The sequence below is a fragment of the Lepisosteus oculatus genome, unplaced genomic scaffold (genome assembly GCF_040954835.1).
Source record: "Lepisosteus oculatus isolate fLepOcu1 unplaced genomic scaffold, fLepOcu1.hap2 HAP2_SCAFFOLD_64, whole genome shotgun sequence".
Classification (NCBI taxonomy): Eukaryota; Metazoa; Chordata; class Actinopteri; order Semionotiformes; family Lepisosteidae; genus Lepisosteus; species Lepisosteus oculatus.
In genome coordinates, this window is record NW_027168193.1 from 1,128,235 (window position 1) to 1,151,853 (window position 23,619).

Sequence of the window (23,619 nt, forward strand, 5' to 3'; positions counted from 1 at the left end):
CTGCACCTACAAAATGTAGTGGCCTCACTGGTAGGGAAAGAACAGACTTGTGGGATAGCAGGACGCCTGATGAGCGACAACCTGGCCTTGTTGAGGGATGTCTGTCTGTACTCTGAGGATCGCTCCCTCCCTCTTTGCATTTTAGGTGTAGACCTAGAAAAGGCCTTTGACCGCCTAAACCGGCAGTACTTAACATCGGGACTTGAGCACATGAAGTTTGGCCCCATCATGAGAAAGTGGATTAACCTGCTGTACACAGGTAGCAACAGCAGAGTCATGGTTAATGGCAATAGATCACGCCCCTTTGAAGTCTGTTCAGGGGTGAGGCAGGGCTGCCCATTATCCCCCTTGTTATGCGTTTTGGCTATGGAGCCCTTAGCCTGTGCCTTGCGCCAGGATCAGGCCATTAATGGGATACCAGTGCCTGGAAGTGGGGGAGGAGAGGTAAAGACATCTCTATACATGGATGACGTCACCCTGCTCCTCTCTGACAATGCCTCAATTAGCAGAGCTCTGCAGTGCTGTGATCGTTTCTCTTTGGCTTCCTCCGCAAAAATTAACAAATCTAAGAGTGAGATTTTTTATCAGAACTGGAGGGAGCCAAAAGAAGGACATGATCTCAGGCTGCAAGAGAAGAGAATTAAGGTCCTGGGGGTGTATTTTGGAGAAGAGATGGGAACAGTAAATTGGCAGAACAAATTGCCAATCTTAAACAAAAAACTGATGCAATGGAAGGACCGAGACCTCACCATGACAGGGAAGGTGCTGGTCATCAAAGCCGAGCTCTTGCCTGTCTTGAATTTTCTGGCTTCTACCTTCCCAATCCCACACCGTGTTGCGGCGGTGATGAGGAGATTGATGTTTCAATTTCTATGGGGTGGGAAGCAGGAAAGACTCAGAAGGGAAATAATGTACAGGCCGCTACCCTCAGGGGGGAAGTCTGTCCCAGATATTGCTACGAAGCTGCTGTGCATTTTCCTGGCCTCTGTGCTGAGAGGCTTTGCAACAGCACTTGCAGCGCGTACCTGGACTTATTTTTCCAGGCTCTGGGTAGGTAGGGAGGTGTTCAGAGTGTGGGGTGTCAGACCCAAGCTGGACGTCCCACTCTCTGACACATGCCCTGCAATTTATGGGACAGTTAAAAGTTTTCTAAGATCTCACCCAATTGGCCATATTCCCCTCCGAGATGTCAGCGTCCAAAAACTGGAAGATTTCGTTGCACCCCAGAACAATAGGCAGACCCATGTGGGCATTTTAACATCAGCCCAAACAAGGAAGGTGTGGAAACACACATCCTCTAAGTTTCTGTGCAACATTCACAGAGATTTAGCCTGGAGTGTCGTCCACCAGTGCTTACCGGTACGAACTTTCTTGTACCGTAGGGGCCTCACCCCCAGCCCTCGCTGCGTTAGGGTGGGCTGCGGCGAGGAGGAGACTGTATCCCATCTCCTGTGGTCCTGCTTTTTTGCTAAGGCCTTCTGGGCACAGTTTGAAGATTGGTTGCTGGCTCTCTCGCCCCAATTTACCCTGACCGCTGCTTTCGTCATATACGGCATCTCTCCTGTCAAACTTCCTCCTGACGTGTTTGACAGGATCTGGGCCGTGGTGAACAGTGGGAAAGTTGCCCTGTGGAGAGTGAGGAACATGGGGCTGTTCAAAGGCATCGAGATCCCAGTCAAGGCAGCAGGTAGCCTGGCCCTGTTCATCACCCGAGAGAACTATTACCTCAGAGATCTGTGGAGAGAAGGGAGGGAGGAAGCAGAAAATCTGTGGGAAATAGAGAGCATAGGTCAATATCTCAAGAAACTGTGAAAAACATTATCAAGTTTAAGTAAAGAATGTGATTTGCACCAGAAAAAAAGAAAATTGTTGCTATGTAACTGTTACCATGTCAAAATGTAATGAGATGTGATCATATATACTGTTTTAAGTATGTATATGAATGTAAAGCTTTCTGATTTGTGATGTCCTGTATTTTTTTGTGAAAAGAAAATAAAGTTCTTAAAAATCGAAATCGGTTCACCCAGGGCGAGGCTCGGCCATTGCACTCCGGCTGTGCTGACCCCTGCGAATTCCCCAAATGTGGGAATCTCGACTGCATAATTTCTGGTAGTGGGGGACTGCGTTCGCGCTCTCCCCTGATGTGCTTGGTCCAAAATCAGATACAGGAGGGTTAGGACACCACGAGCTGCGTGGCTGCGGAAGGATCCCGGTTCGAAAGGAGTCGACGCCGCTGCTGGTTCTCGCTGGCTTTTAGTTAGGGGTCCGGAGAAGCATCTCAAGCTAGTTCCACTACTCCTTCCGGACGTTCATTCCCTTTTCAAAGTCAGTCGTTTTGCTATAGTCTGCGTTCTTTAGGCTGATTATCGAGGTTAGCCTTTATTTGGTCATGGGGGGCCTCGGTACTGTATGCTGAGTCTAAAGACAGTTTCACCCGTTTTCTGATTGCTCGGTTCTGTACCAGTGCAGACATGTCAAACAGTGAATGGCTGTACCTCTATTGTATCCGTGCTCAATGAATGAAATCGGTAACAAATGAATATATGTCTAGTTATACGAAAAACGAGTGGTTTATCGACTCATCTTCATTTGCAGATTTAGAGGCAGCTTCGATATTCGTTTTACAGACGGGTTTTTTTTTTTGAATATGGGTCACACACATGCCACAGCAACAAAACATCTCTAGAGATGAGGCTATAGATCACCTTTCCATCCTGCAGGTTTTCCTCCCAAAGCCTACGGCACCAACGGCGACCCCTGCTGGCCGGGAGAGCAAAAGCTTACAGCACCTGGTATTCCCAGGCAGTCTCCCATCCAAGTACTAACCAGGCCCGACACTGCTTAGCTTCCGAGATCAGACGAGATCGGGCGTGTTCAGGGTGGTGTGGCCGTAAGCGAAAGCCCCGGCGCCTGACTCGCTACTTGAAGCTGTGTGTGGCGGGGGTTCCGTGCCCCCCGAGCGGGACTGAAGGATCGTTCGTGTGCAACTCTTTGGAAAGGAGCTGCTTTCCAAATCGCATTGCATGCCTGGATGTTGGCGAATGCGCTCCCTTGTGTTGGCTCGTCCCGCACTGGAGGAGGACAAACAATCTGCACGGAGGAGCACCAGGCAAGTCTTCACCAGACAAAAACCTCCAGTGCACAGCACTCTGGAAACATTTCGGGGCTTTCGCGTGTTTATTTCAGCACGTAAAGCGCACCGGTCCAACACGTCGGCCGGGCGCGCGGCGCCTCCGCCCTCTTGTGGCCTTGCGGCGTCAGAGCAAGAGGCTCCTTCTCGCTGCCCTTCCGCTGTGTTGCAGGGCCCCGAGAGGGAACCCGGAGCGCGCACTTTGTGGGGGGCGGGGGACCGCGTTCGCGCTCTGCCCCCGGTCTCTTGCGCGAGTACTAAATCTCACGGACAGGGGGGCCTCGTCATTGATTGTTACAGGTGAGACGGGGATTAGGAGGAGACCCCGACTGATGGGTAAAGGGGAGCACTAACACCAGAGGGACACCCCCGGCGTCTCTTTTTGAGAGACGCCCTGGGGTTTCCTAATGGCCAAGGAGGGTCGGGACCTCGGTTTGACGCCTCCCCCGAAGGACGGCGCCTGTTTGTGCAGCAGTGTCGCCATCAGGAGGCTGGGGCGTAAGAGAGCCACACAGCCCGCAGGCTGAGCGCTCCCTACTGGTCCCAGTCACACCTCTTGCAGGAGCAGCAGCAACCGGAGCTTTTCCGGGGTGGAATCTCCCATCCGGGTGCCGGCCAGGCTCACACCTGCTGGGCTGCCCCGGGGGTGAGCCCAGTCGAGAGTCGCAGGGCCAGATCTAGTCACCGGGGAGAAACGATACAAGTGAAGGATTGCTCGGCTCTCGGCACTTGAAAAGACCGACAAATGTCTCGTTCCCGCCGGAGCTGAATGTACCCGCATGTGTGGTGTCGTCTTCTTCCCCCGCCCCGCTGTGTTTGCTGTATTGTCTCTGAAGCCGGCCCCCCCGAGACGAGACGGGCTGTTCCTGTGCCCCAATTAACACTTTACAGGTGCCATTCCCCGGCATTGTGGCCATTGTCGGTGCTCACACGCGATAAGATAAGGCGGAGGAGAGCGGGGCATGCCCAGCGGCAGACATTCAAGGAGGGGGCAGTGCGAGGTGAGGTGAGGTGCGACACGCCGGAGCCCCGACGCAGCTAATGCGGAGCACTTGTTGGACTGGCATCGAAAGGACGTGTGCGCACGGAGCGAGCCTTCCCTGCGGCGGAGCGCGGGAACTTTCTCCCCCCCTCCCGCTGCAGGAGTTGTGTGCACTGCAGCGGTGCCGAGAGAAAAGCACAGAAGGCAGCAGGCTCTGGAGAACAGGTAAGAGACGGAGCCTTGTGGGCAGGCGAGCAGGCCCGTTTTTTGGAAATTGCTGAAAAGGTTTGTTCGGTGTGTGGCAGGCGCACGTCGCGAGCTTGCGTGGCGATCTGCCGGTCTGGAGTTATGCAAATGAGGCCGAATTGCATCCCGGGACATGCTGCGAATGCGCAACGGCGACTGCAGATGTGTAGGAAACGGCGCGCTCGTTTTCTCGTTTTGCCCACACTTTTGAGTGTTAGTGTGGCGTGTGAGTGTGTGAAAGAGTGGGCCCAGCAGGAGGCGGTGGCGTGCGGGGCGAGGAGGTGGCCTAGGCTGCGCGATTTGTGCTGTGGGTGCGGGCCGCTTGCAGGGGCCTGTTTAACTCATACTTACCTGGCAGGGGAGATACCTTGATCAAGAAGGAGGTTCACCCAGGGCGAGGCTCGGCCATTGCACTCCGGCTGTGTTGACCCCTGCGAATTCCCCAAATGTGGGAATCTCGACTGCATAATTTCTAGAAGTGGGGGACTGCGTTCGCGCTCTCCCCTGATGTGCTTGGTCCAAAATCAGATACGGGAGGGTTAGGACACCACGAGCTGCGTGGCTGCGGAAGGATCCCGGTTCGACAGGAGTGGACGCCGCTGCTGGTTCTCGCTGGCTTTTAGTTAGGGGTCCGGAGAAGCATCTCAAGCTAGTTCCACTACTCCTTCCGGACGTTCATTCCCTTTTCAAAGTCAGTCGTTTTGCTATAGTCTGCGTTCTTTAGGCTGATTATCGAGGTTAGCCTTTATTTGGTCATGGGGGGCCTCGGTACTGTATGCTGAGTCTAAAGACAGTTTCACCCGTTTTCTGATTGCTCGGTTCTGTACCAGTGCAGACATGTCAAACAGTGAATGGCTGTACCTCTATTGTATCCGTGCTCAATGAATGAAATCGGTAACAAATGAATATATGTCTAGTTATACGAAAAACGAGTGGTTTATCGACTCATCTTCATTTGCAGATTTAGAGGCAGCTTCGATATTCGTTTTACAGACGGGTTTTTTTTTTTGAATATGGGTCACACACATGCCACAGCAACAAAACATCTCTAGAGATGAGGCTATAGATCACCTTTCCATCCTGCAGGTTTTCCTCCCAAAGCCTACGGCACCAACGGCGACCCCTGCTGGCCGGGAGAGCAAAAGCTTACAGCACCTGGTATTCCCAGGCAGTCTCCCATCCAAGTACTAACCAGGCCCGACACTGCTTAGCTTCCGAGATCAGACGAGATCGGGCGTGTTCAGGGTGGTGTGGCCGTAAGCGAAAGCCCCGGCGCCTGACTCGCTACTTGAAGCTGTGTGTGGCGGGGGTTCCGTGCCCCCCGAGCGGGACTGAAGGATCGTTCGTGTGCAACTCTTTGGAAAGGAGCTGCTTTCCAAATCGCATTGCATGCCTGGATGTTGGCGAATGCGCTCCCTTGTGTTGGCTCGTCCCGCACTGGAGGAGGACAAACAATCTGCACGGAGGAGCACCAGGCAAGTCTTCACCAGACAAAAACCTCCAGTGCACAGCACTCTGGAAACATTTCGGGGCTTTCGCGTGTTTATTTCAGCACGTAAAGCGCACCGGTCCAACACGTCGGCCGGGCGCGCGGCGCCTCCGCCCTCTTGTGGCCTTGCGGCGTCAGAGCAAGAGGCTCCTTCTCGCTGCCCTTCCGCTGTGTTGCAGGGCCCCGAGAGGGAACCCGGAGCGCGCACTTTGTGGGGGGCGGGGGACCGCGTTCGCGCTCTGCCCCCGGTCTCTTGCGCGAGTACTAAATCTCACGGACAGGGGGGCCTCGTCATTGATTGTTACAGGTGAGACGGGGATTAGGAGGAGACCCCGACTGATGGGTAAAGGGGAGCACTAACACCAGAGGGACACCCCCGGCGTCTCTTTTTGAGAGACGCCCTGGGGTTTCCTAATGGCCAAGGAGGGTCGGGACCTCGGTTTGACGCCTCCCCCGAAGGACGGCGCCTGTTTGTGCAGCAGTGTCGCCATCAGGAGGCTGGGGCGTAAGAGAGCCACACAGCCCGCAGGCTGAGCGCTCCCTACTGGTCCCAGTCACACCTCTTGCAGGAGCAGCAGCAACCGGAGCTTTTCCGGGGTGGAATCTCCCATCCGGGTGCCGGCCAGGCTCACACCTGCTGGGCTGCCCCGGGGGTGAGCCCAGTCGAGAGTCGCAGGGCCAGATCTAGTCACCGGGGAGAAACGATACAAGTGAAGGATTGCTCGGCTCTCGGCACTTGAAAAGACCGACAAATGTCTCGTTCCCGCCGGAGCTGAATGTACCCGCATGTGTGGTGTCGTCTTCTTCCCCCGCCCCGCTGTGTTTGCTGTATTGTCTCTGAAGCCGGCCCCCCCGAGACGAGACGGGCTGTTCCTGTGCCCCAATTAACACTTTACAGGTGCCATTCCCCGGCATTGTGGCCATTGTCGGTGCTCACACGCGATAAGATAAGGCGGAGGAGAGCGGGGCATGCCCAGCGGCAGACATTCAAGGAGGGGGCAGTGCGAGGTGAGGTGAGGTGCGACACGCCGGAGCCCCGACGCAGCTAATGCGGAGCACTTGTTGGACTGGCATCGAAAGGACGTGTGCGCACGGAGCGAGCCTTCCCTGCGGCGGAGCGCGGGAACTTTCTCCCCCCCTCCCGCTGCAGGAGTTGTGTGCACTGCAGCGGTGCCGAGAGAAAAGCACAGAAGGCAGCAGGCTCTGGAGAACAGGTAAGAGACGGAGCCTTGTGGGCAGGCGAGCAGGCCCGTTTTTTGGAAATTGCTGAAAAGGTTTGTTCGGTGTGTGGCAGGCGCACGTCGCGAGCTTGCGTGGCGATCTGCCGGTCTGGAGTTATGCAAATGAGGCCGAATTGCATCCCGGGACATGCTGCGAATGCGCAACGGCGACTGCAGATGTGTAGGAAACGGCGCGCTCGTTTTCTCGTTTTGCCCACACTTTTGAGTGTTAGTGTGGCGTGTGAGTGTGTGAAAGAGTGGGCCCAGCAGGAGGCGGTGGCGTGCGGGGCGAGGAGGTGGCCTAGGCTGCGCGATTTGTGCTGTGGGTGCGGGCCGCTTGCAGGGGCCTGTTTAACTCATACTTACCTGGCAGGGGAGATACCTTGATCAAGAAGGAGGTTCACCCAGGGCGAGGCTCGGCCATTGCACTCCGGCTGTGTTGACCCCTGCGAATTCCCCAAATGTGGGAATCTCGACTGCATAATTTCTAGAAGTGGGGGACTGCGTTCGCGCTCTCCCCTGATGTGCTTGGTCCAAAATCAGATACGGGAGGGTTAGGACACCACGAGCTGCGTGGCTGCGGAAGGATCCCGGTTCGACAGGAGTGGACGCCGCTGCTGGTTCTCGCTGGCTTTTAGTTAGGGGTCCGGAGAAGCATCTCAAGCTAGTTCCACTACTCCTTCCGGACGTTCATTCCCTTTTCAAAGTCAGTCGTTTTGCTGTAGTCTGCGTTCTTTAGGCTGATTATCGAGGTTAGCCTTTATTTGGTCATGGGGGGCCTCGGTACTGTATGCTGAGTCTAAAGACAGTTTCACCCGTTTTCTGATTGCTCGGTTCTGTACCAGTGCAGACATGTCAAACAGTGAATGGCTGTACCTCTATTGTATCCGTGCTCAATGAATGAAATCGGTAACAAATGAATATGTCTAGTTATACGAAAAACGAGTGGTTTATCGACTCATCTTCATTTGCAGATTTAGAGGCAGCTTCGATATTCGTTTTACAGATGGGTTTTTTTTTTTGAATATGGGTCACACACATGCCACAGCAACAAAACGTCTCTAGAGATGAGGCTATAGATCACCTTTCCATCCTGCAGGTTTTCCTCCCAAAGCCTACGGCACCAACGGCGACCCCTGCTGGCCGGGAGAGCAAAAGCTTACAGCACCTGGTATTCCCAGGCAGTCTCCCATCCAAGTACTAACCAGGCCCGACGCTGCTTAACTTCCAAGATCAGACGAGATCGGGCGTGTTCAGGGTGGTGTGGCCGTAAGAGAAAGCCCCGGCGACTGACTCGCTACTTGAAGCTGTGTGTTGCGGGGGTTCCGTGCCCCCCGAGCGGGACTGAAGGATCGTTCTTGTGCAACTCTTTGGAAAGGAGCTGCTTTCCAAATCGCATTGCGTGCCTGGATGTTGGCGAATGCGCTCCCTTGTGTTGGCTCGTCCCGCACTGGAGGAGGACAAACAATCTGCACGGAGGAGCACCAGGCAAGTCTTCACCAGACAAAAACCTCCAGTGCACAGCACTCTGGAAACATTTCGGGGCTTTCGCGTGTTTATTTCAGCACGTAAAGCGCACCGGTCCAACACGTCGGCCGCGTGCGCGGCGCCTCCGCCCTCTTGTGGCCTTGCGGCGTCAGAGCAAGAGGCTCCTTCTCGCTGCCCTTCCGCTGTGTTGCAGGACCCGGAGCGCGCACTTTGTGGGGGGCGGGGGACCGCGTTCGCGCTCTGCCCCCGGTCTCTTGCGCGAGTACTAAATCTCACGGACAGGGGGGCCTCGTCATTGATTGTTACAGGTGAGACGGGGATTAGGTGGAGACCCCGACTGATGTGTAAAGGGGAGCACTAACACCAGAGGGACACCCCCGGCGTCTCTTTTTGAGAGACGCCCTGGGGTTTCCTAATGGCCAAGGAGGGTCGGGACCTCGGTTTGACCTCTGTTTGTGCAGCAGAGTGTCGCCATCAGGAGGCTGGGGCGTAAGAGAGCCACACAGCCCGCAGGGTGAGCGCTCCCTACTGGTCCCAGTCACACCTCTTGCAGGAGCAGCAGCAACCGGAGCTTTTCCGGGGTGGAATCTCCTATCCGGGTGCCGGCCAGGCTCACACCTGCTGGGCTGCCCCGGGGGTGAGCCCAGTCGAGAGTCGCAGGGCCAGATCTAGTCACCGGGGAGAAACGATACAAGTGAAGGATTGCTCGGCTCTCGGCACTTGAAAAGACCGACAAATGTCTCGTTCCCGCCGGAGCTGAATGTACCCGCATGTGTGGTGTCGTCTTCTTCCCCCGCCCCGCTGTGTTTGCTGTATTGTCTCTGAAGCCGGCCCCCCCGAGACGAGACGGGCTGTTCCTGTGCCCCAATTAACACTTTACAGGTGCCATTCCCCGGCATTGTGGCCATTGTCGGTGCTCACACGCGATAAGATAAGGCGGAGGAGAGCGGGGCATGCCCAGCGGCAGACATTCAAGGAGGGGGTAGGGCGAGGTGAGGTGAGGTGCGACACGCCGGAGCCCCGACGCAGCTAATGCGGAGCACTTGTTGGACTGGCATCGAAAGGACGTGTGTGCACGGAGCGAGCCTTCCCTGCGGCGGAGCGTGGGAACTTTCTCCCCCCCTCCCGCTGCAGGAGTTGTGTGCACTGCAGCGGTGCCGAGAGAAAAGCACAGAAGGCAGCAGGCTCTGGAGAGCAGGTAAGAGACGGAGCCTTGTGGGCAGGCGAGCAGGCCCGTTTTTTGGAAATTGCTGAAAAGGTTTGTTCGGTGTGTGGCAGGCGCACGTCGCGAGCTTGCGTGGCGATCTGCTGGTCTGGAGTTATGCAAATGAGGCCGAATTGCATCCCGGGACATGCTCCGAATGCGCAACGGCGACTGCAGATGTGTAGGAAACGGCGCGCTCGTTTTCTCGTTTTGCCCACACTTTTGAGTGTTAGTGTGGCGTGTGAGTGTGTGAAAGAGTGGGCCCAGCAGGAGGCGGTGGCGTGCGGGGCGAGGAGGTGGCCTAGGCTGCGCGATTTGTGCTGTGGGTGCGGGCCGCTTGCAGGGGCCTGTTTAACTCATACTTACCTGGCAGGGGAGATACCTTGATCAAGAAGGAGGTTCACCCAGGGCGAGGCTCGGCCATTGCACTCCGGCTGTGCTGACCCCTGCGAATTCCCCAAATGTGGGAATCTCGACTGCATAATTTCTGGTAGTGGGGGACTGTGTTCGCGCTCTCCCCTGATGTGCTTGGTCCAAAATCAGATACGGGAGGGTTAGGACACCACGAGCTGCGTGGCTGCGGAAGGATCCCGGTTCGACAGGAGTGGACGCTGCTGCTGGTTCTCGCTGGCTTTTAGTTAGGGGTCCGGAGAAGCATCTCAGGCTAGTTTCACTACTCCTTCCGGACGTTCATTCCCTTTTCAAAGTCAGTCGTTTTGCTGTAGTCTGCGTTCTTTAGGCTGATTATCGAGGTTAGCCTTTATTTGGTCATGGGGGGCCTCGGTACTGTATGCTGAGTCTAAAGACAGTTTCACCCGTTTTCTGATTGCTCGGTTCTGTACCAGTGCAGACATGTCAAACAGTGAATGGCTGTACCTCTATTGTATCCGTGCTCAATGAATGAAATCGGTAACAAATGAATATATGTCTAGTTATACGAAAAACGAGTGGTTTATCGACTCATCTTCATTTTCAGATTTAGAGGCAGCTTCGATATTCGTTTTACAGACGGGTTTTTTTTTTTGAATATGGGTCACACACATGCCACAGCAACAAAACATCTCTAGAGATGAGGCTATAGATCACCTTTCCATCCTGCAGGTTTTCCTCCCAAAGCCTACGGCACCAACGGCGACCCCTGCTGGCCGGGAGAGCAAAAGCTTACAGCACCTGGTATTCCCAGGCAGTCTCCCATCCAAGTACTAACCAGGCCCGACGCTGCTTAGCTTCCGAGATCAGACGAGATCGGGCGTGTTCAGGGTGGTGTGGCCGTAAGCGAAAGTCCCGGCGCCTGACTCGCTACTTGAAGCTGTGTGTGGCGGGGGTTCCGTGCCCCCCGAGCGGGACTGAAGGATCGTTCGTGTGCAACTCTTTGGAAAGGAGCTGCTTTCCAAATCGCATTGCGTGCCTGGATGTTGGCGAATGCGCTCCCTTGTGTTGGCTCGTCCCGCACTGGAGGAGGACAAACAATCTGCACGGAGGAGCACCAGGCAAGTCTTCACCAGACAAAAACCTCCAGTGCACAGCACTCTGGAAACATTTCGGGGCTTTCGCGTGTTTATTTCAGCACGTAAAGCGCACCGGTCCAACACGTCGGCCGGGCGCGCGGCGCCTCCGCCCTCTTGTGGCCTTGCGGCGTCAGAGCAAGAGGCTCCTTCTCGCTGCCCTTCCGCTGTGTTGCAGGACCCGGAGCGCGCACTTTGTGGGGGGCGGGGGACCGCGTTCGCGCTCTGCCCCCGGTCTCTTGCGCGAGTACTAAATCTCACGGACAGGGGGGCCTCGTCATTGATTGTTACAGGTGAGACAGGGATTAGGAGGAGACCCCGACTGATGGGTAAAGGGGAGCACTAACACCAGAGGGACACCCCCGGCGTCTCTTTTTGAGAGACGCCCTGGGGTTTCCTAATGGCCAAGGAGGGTCGGGACCTCGGTTTGACCTCTGTTTGTGCAGCAGAGTGTCGCCATCAGGAGGCTGGGGCGTAAGAGAGCCACACAGCCCGCAGGGTGAGCGCTCCCTTCTGGTCCCAGTCACACCTCTTGCAGGAGCAGCAGCAACCGGAGCTTTTCCGGGGTGGAATCTCCTATCCGGGTGCCGGGCAGGCTCACACCTGCTGGGCTGCCCCGGGGGTGAGCCCAGTCGAGAGTCGCAGGGCCAGATCTAGTCACCGGGGAGAAACGATACAAGTGAAGGATTGCTCGGCTCTCGGCACTTGAAAAGACCGACAAATGTCTCGTTCCCGCCGGAGCTGAATGTACCCGCATGTGTGGTGTCGTCTTCTTCCCCCGCCCCGCTGTGTTTGCTGTATTGTCTCTGAAGCCGGCCCCCCCGAGACGAGACGGGCTGTTCCTGTGCCCCAATTAACACTTTACAGGTGCCATTCCCCGGCATTGTGGCCATTGTCGGTGCTCACACGCGATAAGATAAGGCGGAGGAGAGCGGGGCATGCCCAGCGCAGACATTCAAGGAGGGGGTAGGGCGAGGTGAGGTGAGGTGCGACACGCCGGAGCCCCGACGCAGCTAATGCGGAGCACTTGTTGGACTGGCATCGAAAGGACGTGTGCGCACGGAGCGAGCCTTCCCTGCGGCGGAGCGTGGGAACTTTCTCCCCCCCTCCCGCTGCAGGAGTTGTGTGCACTGCAGCGGTGCCGAGAGAAAAGCACAGAAGGCAGCAGGCTCTGGAGAGCAGGTAAGAGACGGAGCCTTGTGGGCAGGCGAGCAGGCCCGTTTTTTGGAAATTGCTGAAAAGGTTTGTTCGGTGTGTGGCAGGCGCACGTCGCGAGCTTGCGTGGCGATCTGCCGGTCTGGAGTTATGCAAATGAGGCCGAATTGCATCCCGGGACATGCTGCGAATGCGCAACGGCGACTGCAGATGTGTAGGAAACGGCGCGCTCGTTTTCTCGTTTTGCCCACACTTTTGAGTGTTAGTGTGGCGTGTGAGTGTTGGAAAGAGTGGGCCCAGCAGGAGGCGGTGGCGTGCGGGGCGAGGAGGTGGCCTAGGCTGCGCGATTTGTGCTGTGGGTGCGGGCCGCTTGCAGGGGCCTGTTTAACTCATACTTACCTGGCAGGGGAGATACCTTGATCAGCCTGTAGGTGGAGTAGTTGGATTGTTTTTCTTTTGTTGGAAGCAGTGTTCGATTTGCGGTTTTTGAAATGGCAACCTTTGGATCCCGTAAGAATGCTGTACGTTTTGAGCTCTTGGATGACCTCTTCATGGATCGTATGCAGTTCAGCAGAAAAGTGTTACAGAAGGAACTTGGCTTTGAACCTCGGCACTTGGATTTCATCTTCGCTCTCCCAGGTCAGAAAGCATTTGAGGTTGTATTTGCTACCTATCCTCTGTTTGAACAATGCGTGGATGTGTTTGAGGCAAAAAGAGGCAAAGTTCCTGCACTTGAGAAGATCAACTTGCAGCCTCTGACACAGAGAGAGAGGAAAACGGTGCATGTTGTTATGTTCTCGGAACTGGCAAAGACGGAGGACATTCACACCTGGCTTAACCAGTACTGCACCGTCCACCATGGAACTGAGGTTAGAGATGTTGATGGTATAAAAACAGGAGCAAGGAAATTCGAGGTTCGCTTGCTACCGGACAGCGTAAATGGAGGCTTAAGGCACCTGCCCTCTACAATCCGGCTGGGCGCCTGCAATGGCTATGTGTTTTATGTGGGACAACCAAAGGTGTGTCGGCGCTGTGGTGCTGTGGGACACCTGGCATCGTCCTGCACTGTGAAATGCTGCAAGACCTGTGGCAAACAGGGACATTTAGCCTCTGACTGTTCAATGCTGCCAAAGTGCAATTTATGTGGCTCGGAAGGACATGTTTTTAAGAACTGCCCTCACGCCTACGCCAATAAACTCAAAATGAGAAAGGATGAGGCAGTGCTTGTTTCAGCCAAACCGGCCCGAAAATCCAAAGCAAACAACAAGTCAAACAAAGAACCCTTGTTGGACAAAGACTCTCAGCCTCCAGCCAGGATCAGTCCTGCTGTGGCTCCGGGGCTGGTGGAAGAGAAATCCACTACGCCCCCACAACCGCAGACTGCACCAGACAAGCACGAGGGTTTGAAAACCCCCGAGAACAGCGAGGACCCCTCCCCCACTCCTGCTCCTCAGAACGAGGGCCAGTGTGGGGCCCCCCGGTGGAGCGGGTCCAGCGAGGATACCCAGGATTCAGCGGAGCTGCTTTTCTCAGACTCTGCAAGTGCTACAGATGCCCTCCTCTCCTCCATCCAGTCCATCACGGAGGATCTGCAGCAGCTGGTGGGTGAGGGGGAAGAGGAGACTGGTGCATCGGCTGCACCCCTTTCCCCTCAGTGCTCCCAGGAGCTGGACTTGAGGAAAAGAAAAAATGACTCTTTTTTCTCCCCGAGCGAGGAGGAAGGAGAGCATGGCGATGGGGACAGCTGGAACCTCTCCACCCCTCCCTCTACCCCCTTCCTTGAAATGGACTCTGTGAACGCTTTTACTGCTGCCACCCTGATGAAGGCTCATTCAGAGGATGGCTGGCAGGAAATTGGTAAGAAGAAAAAGAAAAAGAAGAAGGTAACAGGTGAGACCGAAGAGAAATGTGTTTTGTAAAGACTGGTTCCACTTTCTTATGTAATATGGCTCTTAACATAATTTCTCTTAACACAAGAGGTATCAATGACAGAGTTAAATGCCAGTCTGTCTTTGATTACCTCCAGCAGAGAGAGGGAGATGTGTTGATGTTGCAGGAGTGTGCTTTAGCCTATCAAGAGAGGTATAAAAGTTTTGAAGATAGGTGGGATAAAGGGCCTTCTGTTTGGTCAGGGGACAATAACAACAGAGCCTCTGGCGTGGCCATTCTTTTCAAAGGATGGGCATTCAAATTGAAAAGTATTCAGAGGGTCATAGATGGCAGGTTGCTGTGTGTGGATGTGGAATGGGGGACCGTTAACCTGAGGCTAATCAATGTGTATTGCCCTACTGACGTAGGAGGAAGGGTGGAGCTACTCAAGGCACTCTCCCCCCTATTGTTATGCAGCACAGACGTGATAGTGGGAGGGGATTTTAATTGTATCTTAGAGCACACAGACAGGCAGTCTAGCTCGCCGATAAAATTGGATTCCAGCTCACTGGCCCTGCAAAACTTAGTTCAAGACTTTAAACTCTCAGACACATATAGATGTATATATCCCACAACAGCAGGATATACATGGTCAGGGAGGAATAGCAGCTCCAGAATTGACTATTGCTTTGTCTCAGAGAGAGTGAAAGTTGTTGGGGTCACTCTTCAGCCTGTCTTCTTCTCAGATCATCAGGCTTTAGGGTGTAGAGTGGAACTCCAGGGCGGGACTGTCTTTGGCCCAGGCCTCTGGAAACTCAACACAAAGCTGCTAGAGAACGAGGGGGTAGTATCCCGCTACAAGGAGAAACTATCACAGTGGCTGTCCCTGCAGTGTCTGTACGGGTCAGTAGGAGAGTGGTGGGAGGAGGTGAAGGTGAGGACAAAGGCCTTTTTCATGGCTGAGGGAAGGAAGGCTGCTGCCAGACGGAGAGGAGTGCTAGCCAGGAAACAGAGGCAGCTGCAGCGTCTCTACACGATGCTGCACAGTGGCTTCGATGTGCTCGAGGATATCGCCCTTTTAAAAAAGGACATCCGGAGCATAGCCGAAGAAAGTAGTCGAGGAGTGCTGTTAAGAAGCAGAGTGCAGTTCTTGGAAGAAAATGAGAAGTGTACTCGCTTCTTTTTCAGGAAAGTGGTAGGCTCCAAGACTGTCATGGAAAGTGTAGTTGATGAGGAGGGACGAGAGAGAACAGAGCCGAGTGCTATCCTCTCCTGCACCGAGGCCTTCTACTCAAGACTGTACAGCTCTACAGAGGTAAAGGATGAAGATATTCATTTTTTTACCTCAAAGCTAGAAAACATTTTGAGTGAAGAAGATAGGGAAGTACTTGAGAGGGATTTGACAGTAGAAGAGCTGAGACAGGCTATGGAGAGCTTACAGAAGGGGAAAACTCCGGGTGCTGACGGGCTCCCTAAAGAATTTTATTGCACCTTTTGGGATCTGCTTCAGGATCCGCTACTGCTCCTATTCGAGGAAAGCTACAAGACAGAATTGCTGCCTGACTCCTTAAGAGAAGGCACTATCTCTCTCTTGTTTAAGAAAGGAGCAAAAAATGACATAAAGAACTGGAGACCCCTCAGCCTGTTAGGCGTGGACACTAAGATCCTGTCCAAAGCCCTTTTCCTGCGCCTACAAAATGTAGTGGCCTCACTGGTAGGGAAAGAACAGACTTGTGGGATAGCAGGACGCCTGATGAGCGACAACCTGGCCTTGTTGAGGGATGTCTGTCTGTACTCTGAGGATCGCTCCCTCCCTCTGTGCATTTTAGGTGTAGACCTAGAAAAGGCCTTTGACCGCCTAAACCGGCAGTACTTAACATCGGTACTTGAGCACATGAAGTTTGGCCCCATCATGAGAAAGTGGATTAACCTGCTGTACACAGGTAGCAACAGCAGAGTCATGGTTAATGGCAATAGATCACGCACCTTTGAAGTCTGTTCAGGGGTGAGGCAGGGCTGCCCATTATCCCCCTTGTTATTCGTTTTGGCTATGGAGCCCTTAGCCTGTGCCTTGCGCCAGGATCAGGCCATTAATGGGATACCAGTGCCTGGAAGTGGGGGAGGAGAGGTAAAGACATCTCTATACATGGATGACGTCACCCTGCTCCTCTCTGACAATGCCTCAATTAGCAGAGCTCTGCAGTGCTGTGATCGGTTCTCTTTGGCTTCCTCCGCAAAAATTAACACATCTAAGAGTGAGATTTTTTATCAGAACTGGAGGGAGCCAAAAGAAGGACATGATCTCAGGCTGCAAGAGAAGAGAATTAAGGTCCTGGGGGTGTATTTTGGAGAAGAGATGGGAACAGTAAATTGGCAGAACAAATTGCCAATCTTAAACAAAAAACTGATGCAATGGAAGGACCGAGACCTCACCATGACAGGGAAGGTGCTGGTCATCAAAGCCGAGCTCTTGCCTGTCTTGAATTTTCTGGCTTCTACCTTCCCAATCCCACACCGTGTTGCGGCGGTGCTGAGGAGATTGATGTTTCAATTTCTATGGGGTGGGAAGCAGGAAAGACTCAGAAGGGAAATAATGTACAGGCCGCTACCCTCAGGGGGGAAGTCTGTCCCAGATATTGCTACGAAGCTGCTGTGCATTTTCCTGGCCTCTGTGCTGAGAGGCTTTGCAACAGCACCTGCAGCGCGTACCTGGACTTATTTTTCCAGGCTCTGGGTAGGTAGGGAGGTGTTCAGAGTGTGGGGTGTCAGACCCAAGCTGGACGTCCCACTCTCTGACACATGCCCTGCAATTTATGGGACAGTTAAAAGTTTTCTAAGATCTCACCCAATTGGCCATATTCCCCTCCGAGATGTCAGCGTCCAAAAACTGGAAGATTTCGTAGCACCCCAGAACAATAGGCAGACCCCTGTGGGCATTTTAACATCAGCCCAAACAAGGAAGGTGTGGAAACACACATCCTCTAAATTTCTGTGCAACATTCACAGAGATTTAGCCTGGAGTGTCGTCCACCAGTGCTTACCGGTACGAACTTTCTTGTACCGTAGGGGCCTCACCCCCAGCCCTCGCTGCGTTAGGGTGGGCTGCGGCGAGGAGGAGACTGTGACCCATCTCCTGTGGTCCTGCTTTTTTGCTAAGGCCTTCTGGGCACAGTTTGAAGATTGGTTGCAGGCTCTCTCGCCCCAATTTACCCTGACCGCTGCTTTCATCATATACGGCATCTCTCCTGTCAAACTTCCCCCTGACGTGTTTGACAGGATCTGGGCCGTGGTGAACAGTGGGAAAGACGCCCTGTGGAGAGTGAGGAACATGGGGCTGTTCAAAGGCATCGAGGTCCCAGTCAAGGCAGCAGGTAGCCTGGCCCTGTTCATCACCCGAGAGAACTATTACCTCAGAGATCTGTGGAGAGAAGGGAGGGAGGAAGCAGAAAATCTGTGGGAAATAGAGAGCATTGGACAGTATCTCAAGAAACTGTGAAAAACATTATCATGTTTAAATAAAGAATGTGATTTGCACCAGAAAAAAAGAAAATTGTTGCTATGTAACTGTTACCGTGTCAAAATGTAATGAGATGTGATCATATATACTGTTTTAAGTATGTATATTAATGTAAAGCTTTCTGATTTGTGATGTCCTGTATTTTTTTGTGAAAAGAAAATAAAGTTCTTAAAAATCGAAAATCGGTTCACCCAGGGCGAGGCTCGGCCATTGCACTCCGGCTGTGCTGACCCCTGCGAATTCCCCAAATGTGGGAATCTTGACTGCATAATTTCTGGTAGTGGGGGACTGCGTTCGCGCTGTCCCTTGATGTGCTTGGTCCAAAATCAGATACGGGAGGGTTAGGACACCACGAGCTGCGTGGCTGCGGAAGGATCCCGGTTCGACAGGAGTGGACGCCGCTGCTGGTTCTCGCTGGCTTTTAGTTAGGGGTCCGGAGAAGCATCTCAAGCTAGTTCCACTACTCCTTCCGGACGTTCATTCCCTTTTCAAAGTCAGTCGTTTTGCTGTAGTCTGCGTTCTTTAGGCTGATTATCGAGGTTAGCCTTTATTTGGTCATGGGGGGCCTCGGTACTGTATGCTGAGTCTAAAGACAGTTTCACCCGTTTTCTGATTGCTCGGTTCTGTACCAGTGCAGACATGTCAAACAGTGAATGGCTGTACCTCTACTGTATCCATGCTCAATGAATGAAATCGGTAACAAATGAATATATGTCTAGTTATACGAAAAACGAGTGGTTTATCGACTCATCTTCATTTGCAGATTTAGAGGCAGCTTCGATATTCGTTTTACAGACGGGTTTTTTTTTTTGAATATGGGTCACACACATGCCACAGCAACAAAACATCTCTAGAGATGAGGCTATAGATCACCTTTCCATCCTGCAGGTTTTCCTCCCAAAGCCTACGGCACCAACGGCGACCCCTGCTGGCCGGGAGAGCAAAAGCTTACAGCACCTGGTATTCCCAGGCAGTCTCCCATCCAAGTACTAACCAGGCCCGACGCTGCTTAGCTTCCGAGATCAGACGAGATCGGGCGTGTTCAGGGTGGTGTGGCCGTAAGCGAAAGCCCAGGCGCCTGACTCGCTACTTGAAGCTGTGTGTGGCGGGGGTTCCGTGCCCCCCGAGCGGGACTGAAGGATCGTTCGTGTGCAACTCTTTGGAAAGGAGCTGCTTTCCAAATCCCATTGCGTGCCTGGATGTTGGCGAATGCGCTCCCTTGTGTTGACTCGTCCCGCACTGGAGGAGCACCAGGCAAGTCTTCACCAGACAAAAACCTCCAGTGCACAGCACTCTGGAAACATTTCGGGGCTTTCGCGTGTTTATTTCAGCACGTAAAGCGCACCGGTCCAACACGTCGGCCGGGCGCGCGGCGCCTCCGCCCTCTTGTGGCCTTGCGGCATCAGAGCAAGAGGCTCCTTCTCGCTGCCCTTCCGCTGTGTTGCAGGGCCCCGAGAGGGAACCCGGAGCGCGCACTTTGTGGGGGGCGGGGGACCGCGTTCGCGCTCTGCCCCCAGTCTCTTGCGCGAGTACTAAATCTCACGGACAGGGGGGCCTCGTCATTGATTGTTACAGGTGAGACGGGGATTAGGAGGAGACCCCGACTGATGGGTAAAGGGGAGCACTAACACCAGAGGGACACCCCCGGCGTCTCTTTTTGAGAGACGCCCTGGGGTTTCCTAATGGCCAAGGAGGGTCGGGACCTCGGTTTGACGCCTCCCCCGAAGGACGGCGCCTGTTTGTGCAGCAGAGTGTCGCCATCAGGAGGCTGGGGCGTAAGAGAGCCACACAGCCCGCAGGGTGAGCGCTCCCTACTGGTCCCAGTCACACCTCTTGCAGGAGCAGCAGCAACCGGAGCTTTTCCGGGGTGGAATCTCCCATCCGGGTGCCGGCCAGGCTCACACCTGCTGGGCTGCCCCGGGGGTGAGCCCAGTCGAGAGTCGCAGGGCCAGATCTAGTCACCGGGGAGAAACGATACAAGTGAAGGATTGCTCGGCTCTCGGCACTTGAAAAGACCGACAAATGTCTCGTTCCCGCCGGAGCTGAATGTACCCGCATGTGTGGTGTCGTCTTCTTCCCCCGCCCCGCTGTGTTTGCTGTATTGTCTCTGAAGCCGGCCCCCCCGAGACGAGACGGGCTGTTCCTGTGCCCCAATTAACACTTTACAGGTGCCATTCCCCGGCATTGTGGCCATTGTCGGTCCTCACACGCGATAAGATAAGGCGGAGGAGAGCGGGGCATGCCTAGCGGCAGACATTCAAGGAGGGGGCAGGGCGAGGTGAGGTGAGGTGCGACACGCCGGAGCCCCGACGCAGCTAATGCGGAGCACTTGTTGGACTGGCATCGAAAGGACGTGTGCGTACGGAGCGAGCCTTCCCTGCGGCGGAGCGCGGGAACTTTCTCCCCCCCTCCCGCTGCAGGAGTTGTGTGCGCTGCAGCGGTGCCGAGAGAAAAGCACAGAAGGCAGCAGGCTCTGGAGAGCAGGTAAGAGACGGAGCCTTGTGGGCAGGCGAGCAGGCCCGTTTTTTGGAAATTGCTGAAAAGGTTTGTTCGGTGTGTGGCAGGCGCACGTCGCGAGCTTGCGTGGCGATCTGCCGGTCTGGAGTTATGCAAATGAGGCCGAATTGCATCCTGCGAACATGCTGCGAATGCGCAACGGCGACTGCAGATGTGTAGAAAACGGCGCGCTCGTTTTCTCGTTTTGCCCACACTTTTGAGTGTTAGTGTGGCGTGTGAGTGTGTGAAAGAGTGGGCCCAGCAGGAGGCGGTGGCGTGCGGGGCGAGGAGGTGGCCTAGGCTGCGCGATTTGTGCTGTGGGTGCGGGCCGCTTGCAGGGGCCTGTTTAACTCATACTTACCTGGCAGGGGAGATACTTTGATCAAGAAGGAGGTTCACCCAGGGCGAGGCTTGGCCATTGCACTCCGGCTGTGCTGACCCCTGCGAATTCCCCAAATGTGGGAATCTCGACTGCATAATTTCTGGTAGTGGGGGACTGCGTTCGCGCTCTCCCCTGATGTGCTTGGTCCAAAATCAGATACGGGAGGGTTAGGACACCACGAGCTGCGTGGCTGCGGAAGGATCCCGGTTCGACAGGAGTGGACGCCGCTGCTGGTTCTCGCTGGCTTTTAGTTAGGGGTCCGGAGAAGCATCTCAAGCTAGTTCCACTAGTCCTTCCGGACGTTCATTCCCTTTTCAAAGTCAGTCCTTTTGCTGTAGTCTGCGTTCTTTAGGCTGATTATCGAGGTTAGCCTTTATTTGGTCATGGGGGTCTCGGTACTGTATGCTGAGTCTAAAGACAGTTTCACCCGTTTTCTGATTGCTCGGTTCTGTACCAGTGCAGACATGTCAAACAGTGAATGGCTGTACCTCTATTGTATCCGTGCTCAATGAATGAAATCGGTAACAAATGAATATATGTCTAGTTATACGAAAAACGAGTGGTTTATCGACTCATCTTCATTTGCAGATTTAGAAGCAGCTTCGATATTCGTTTTACAGACGGGTTTTTTTTTTTGAATATGGGTCACACACATGCCACAGCTACAAAACATCTCTAGAGATGAGGCTATAGATCACCTTTCCATCCTGCAGGTTTTCCTCCCAAAGCCTACGGCACCAACGGCGACCCCTGCTGGCCGGGAGAGCAAAAGCTTACAGAACCTGGTATTCCCAGGCAGTCTCCCATCCAAGTACTAACCAGGCCCAACGCTGCTTAGCTTCCGAGATCAGACAAGATCGGGCGTGTTCAGGGTGGTGTGGCCGTAAGCGAAAGCCCCGGCGCCTGACTCGCTACTTGAAGCTGTGTGTGGCGGGGGTTCCTTACTTTTTGATGACATAACACCCAAAGGGGCTTCTTTGGAGCTGGATTCCAACCGGCATCCTAAAGTTTCTTGGCGGTATCTTTTACAGTCCTCTGTTCGGTCGACAAGGGACAGAAGGGGGCAGCTTTCCTCACACATACAGTTCAATGTACTGTAGTGTTCCTGTTCATTGAATTTGCAGTTCTGCATCAGACCTCTAACTCGTTTCCTTAGCTTGGATTTAAGCCACGAAGCAGGCTTCTACTGTATAAACGTCTATAGGAATCACAAACTATTTGAGAGGCCATCATCCCAGGGGGAACTGACAAAGTCTATCCCTAAACACCTAGCGCAGTCTCTCGAGAGACTGTCAAAAATCGCTTTCTCCTTTTGCGTTGCAAGTAAGTGAAAACGCAGTCTCAACCCAGAGCCACTTGGCAGCAGCGGCACGTAAATACTGTTACTGTTACTGCTCGATACCGACGTTAACCTACTATACCATGTTCAGCCACTGCTAGAAAATGTACGGCTCTAGTACCGGAGCAAACGACAGGAAGGCCAACGTCGAACGGGCACACGTGTCAGACATGGAGAGCAACGAGAATGGGATTAGAACCCATGCGTTCTTTCCACCGTGGGGCCCGTTCAGCTCCGGGCTCATCGCCTGCGGCTCTTGGCTTGCGGGCCTGCCCAATCCGTGCGATAACTCGGAAAACACCCGGCCACACTGTGCCGGAAACGACGCACTCTGGGAAGCCGCTATGCAAAGCGAGGTCTGAAGATCCCCTGCGGCCGGACACTTCCCGCCCCCCAAAGAAGAGAGCGCCAATCAGACGGGCGGAGACCGAGGACTCGCAGAGCAGACGGCCACAATCGCCATAACAAGAGCGATTGTGAGCGTTGTTGTTTTCTCTCTTTGACCAGCCCAGCTGCGCCCCACCCGAAGGCAGGGAAGCACAAAAATTGCATGGAGCTCATTCATGCTCCTCTCCACGGAAATCTTTAGTAAAAAGCGAAAGATTTGTACGAAATGAAGAGAAACCAAAGTGCGTGGCTGCACAGCTGCAGGAGCCCAGGCCGCCTTCAAAGCCTCTGCCCTGACGGTCGTGGTTGGCAATGCACCTGGCCTTACAAACGAGCCAGTGGGGCCCGTTCAGCTCCGGGCTCATCGCCTGTGGCTCTCGGCTTGCGGGCGTGCCCAATCCGTACGGGTGTGCCCAATCCGGAAGCCTATTTCAAAGTCGTTCTCTGTTTCAAAAAAACATTTCCAAAATACAAGCCTTGCAGACAGACACGCCTCAGAGGACTTAAGGGTGGCTTCATGTCAGAATGATAAAGTCTCCCCGTCCGGACATGAAAATCCCACTTTGTTACACACAAAAAAAGAATCAACAACAGAGAAATGCCCACAAGCATTTGAAAAGCCGCACCACGTCGCACTTGAAATAGCTCTTACATTAGTGGTAGACGCAGGAATCGCCTTTTTATTTACGCTCTTACCAACGTGATGGAAAGCAAAACAAAGCAAAGCAGAGCAGAGCAAAACAAAACGAACAAACGAAAACCCTCACGTCCCGCACTCGCATATAACGCCGTTATGTGCCCAAGCGTTATTGTACGTCATCCTAGCACTGCACCCCGGGGCGTAAGGTATATGGGAACGAGCACACGCCACGAATCGTCTCGAATCACTCCCTACAGCTGTAAGGCGCCTTGAAGCGTGCACCCCCAACATTCTTCTTTGCGCATCTGTGAAAGGTAAACTCTTGAGCAAACTCTGAACCAGCTCTAAGGAAACTAATCCGATTAGACGTTACTTTGACTCATCTTTTTACGCTCAGTGCTGGATTGCTCAAACTCCAGCTAGGGTTAGGGTTAGCATTCCCACACTAGTTAGACACTTTGTTTACGCTCAGTGCTGGATTTTGGGAACTTCAGGACGGGTGGGAATTTTCTCCTATCTGTCAATTCTGTTTTGTTTTGGAGACTCTTGGCTGCCTATGTTGTACAGTGC

At 54.0% G+C, this 23,619-nt stretch overlaps 13 non-coding genes across 13 annotated transcripts; 6 read left to right on the top strand and 7 right to left on the bottom strand.

The window, feature by feature from the left end:
* The first annotated feature begins 1,971 nt into the window (after positions 1 to 1,971).
* Positions 1,972 to 2,141, top strand: LOC138232839 (U1 spliceosomal RNA). Its single transcript, XR_011187287.1, has one exon. It is a non-coding gene; the product is annotated as a U1 spliceosomal RNA (small nuclear RNA).
* Positions 2,142 to 2,777: 636 nt separating this feature from the next.
* LOC138232859 (5S ribosomal RNA) lies at positions 2,778 to 2,896 on the bottom strand. Its single transcript, XR_011187301.1, has one exon. It is a non-coding gene; the product is annotated as a 5S ribosomal RNA (ribosomal RNA).
* Positions 2,897 to 4,701: 1,805 nt separating this feature from the next.
* On the top strand, positions 4,702 to 4,865 carry LOC138232991 (U1 spliceosomal RNA). Its single transcript, XR_011187427.1, has one exon. It is a non-coding gene; the product is annotated as a U1 spliceosomal RNA (small nuclear RNA).
* A 636-nt stretch (positions 4,866 to 5,501) lies between these two features.
* On the bottom strand, positions 5,502 to 5,620 carry LOC138232870 (5S ribosomal RNA). The gene has a single exon (XR_011187312.1). It is a non-coding gene; the product is annotated as a 5S ribosomal RNA (ribosomal RNA).
* A 1,805-nt stretch (positions 5,621 to 7,425) lies between these two features.
* Positions 7,426 to 7,589, top strand: LOC138232992 (U1 spliceosomal RNA). Its single transcript, XR_011187428.1, has one exon. It is a non-coding gene; the product is annotated as a U1 spliceosomal RNA (small nuclear RNA).
* Positions 7,590 to 8,223: 634 nt separating this feature from the next.
* Positions 8,224 to 8,342, bottom strand: LOC138232963 (5S ribosomal RNA). Its single transcript, XR_011187403.1, has one exon. It is a non-coding gene; the product is annotated as a 5S ribosomal RNA (ribosomal RNA).
* A 1,775-nt stretch (positions 8,343 to 10,117) lies between these two features.
* On the top strand, positions 10,118 to 10,281 carry LOC138232982 (U1 spliceosomal RNA). The gene has a single exon (XR_011187418.1). It is a non-coding gene; the product is annotated as a U1 spliceosomal RNA (small nuclear RNA).
* Positions 10,282 to 10,917: 636 nt separating this feature from the next.
* Positions 10,918 to 11,036, bottom strand: LOC138232952 (5S ribosomal RNA). Its single transcript, XR_011187392.1, has one exon. It is a non-coding gene; the product is annotated as a 5S ribosomal RNA (ribosomal RNA).
* Positions 11,037 to 17,943: 6,907 nt separating this feature from the next.
* On the top strand, positions 17,944 to 18,114 carry LOC138232846 (U1 spliceosomal RNA). Its single transcript, XR_011187291.1, has one exon. It is a non-coding gene; the product is annotated as a U1 spliceosomal RNA (small nuclear RNA).
* Positions 18,115 to 18,750: 636 nt separating this feature from the next.
* LOC138232958 (5S ribosomal RNA) lies at positions 18,751 to 18,869 on the bottom strand. Its single transcript, XR_011187398.1, has one exon. It is a non-coding gene; the product is annotated as a 5S ribosomal RNA (ribosomal RNA).
* Positions 18,870 to 20,654: 1,785 nt separating this feature from the next.
* On the top strand, positions 20,655 to 20,818 carry LOC138232985 (U1 spliceosomal RNA). Its single transcript, XR_011187421.1, has one exon. It is a non-coding gene; the product is annotated as a U1 spliceosomal RNA (small nuclear RNA).
* A 635-nt stretch (positions 20,819 to 21,453) lies between these two features.
* Positions 21,454 to 21,572, bottom strand: LOC138232973 (5S ribosomal RNA). Its single transcript, XR_011187412.1, has one exon. It is a non-coding gene; the product is annotated as a 5S ribosomal RNA (ribosomal RNA).
* Positions 21,573 to 22,538: 966 nt separating this feature from the next.
* On the bottom strand, positions 22,539 to 22,655 carry LOC138232941 (U5 spliceosomal RNA). Its single transcript, XR_011187382.1, has one exon. It is a non-coding gene; the product is annotated as a U5 spliceosomal RNA (small nuclear RNA).
* Positions 22,656 to 23,619: the final 964 nt, after the last annotated feature.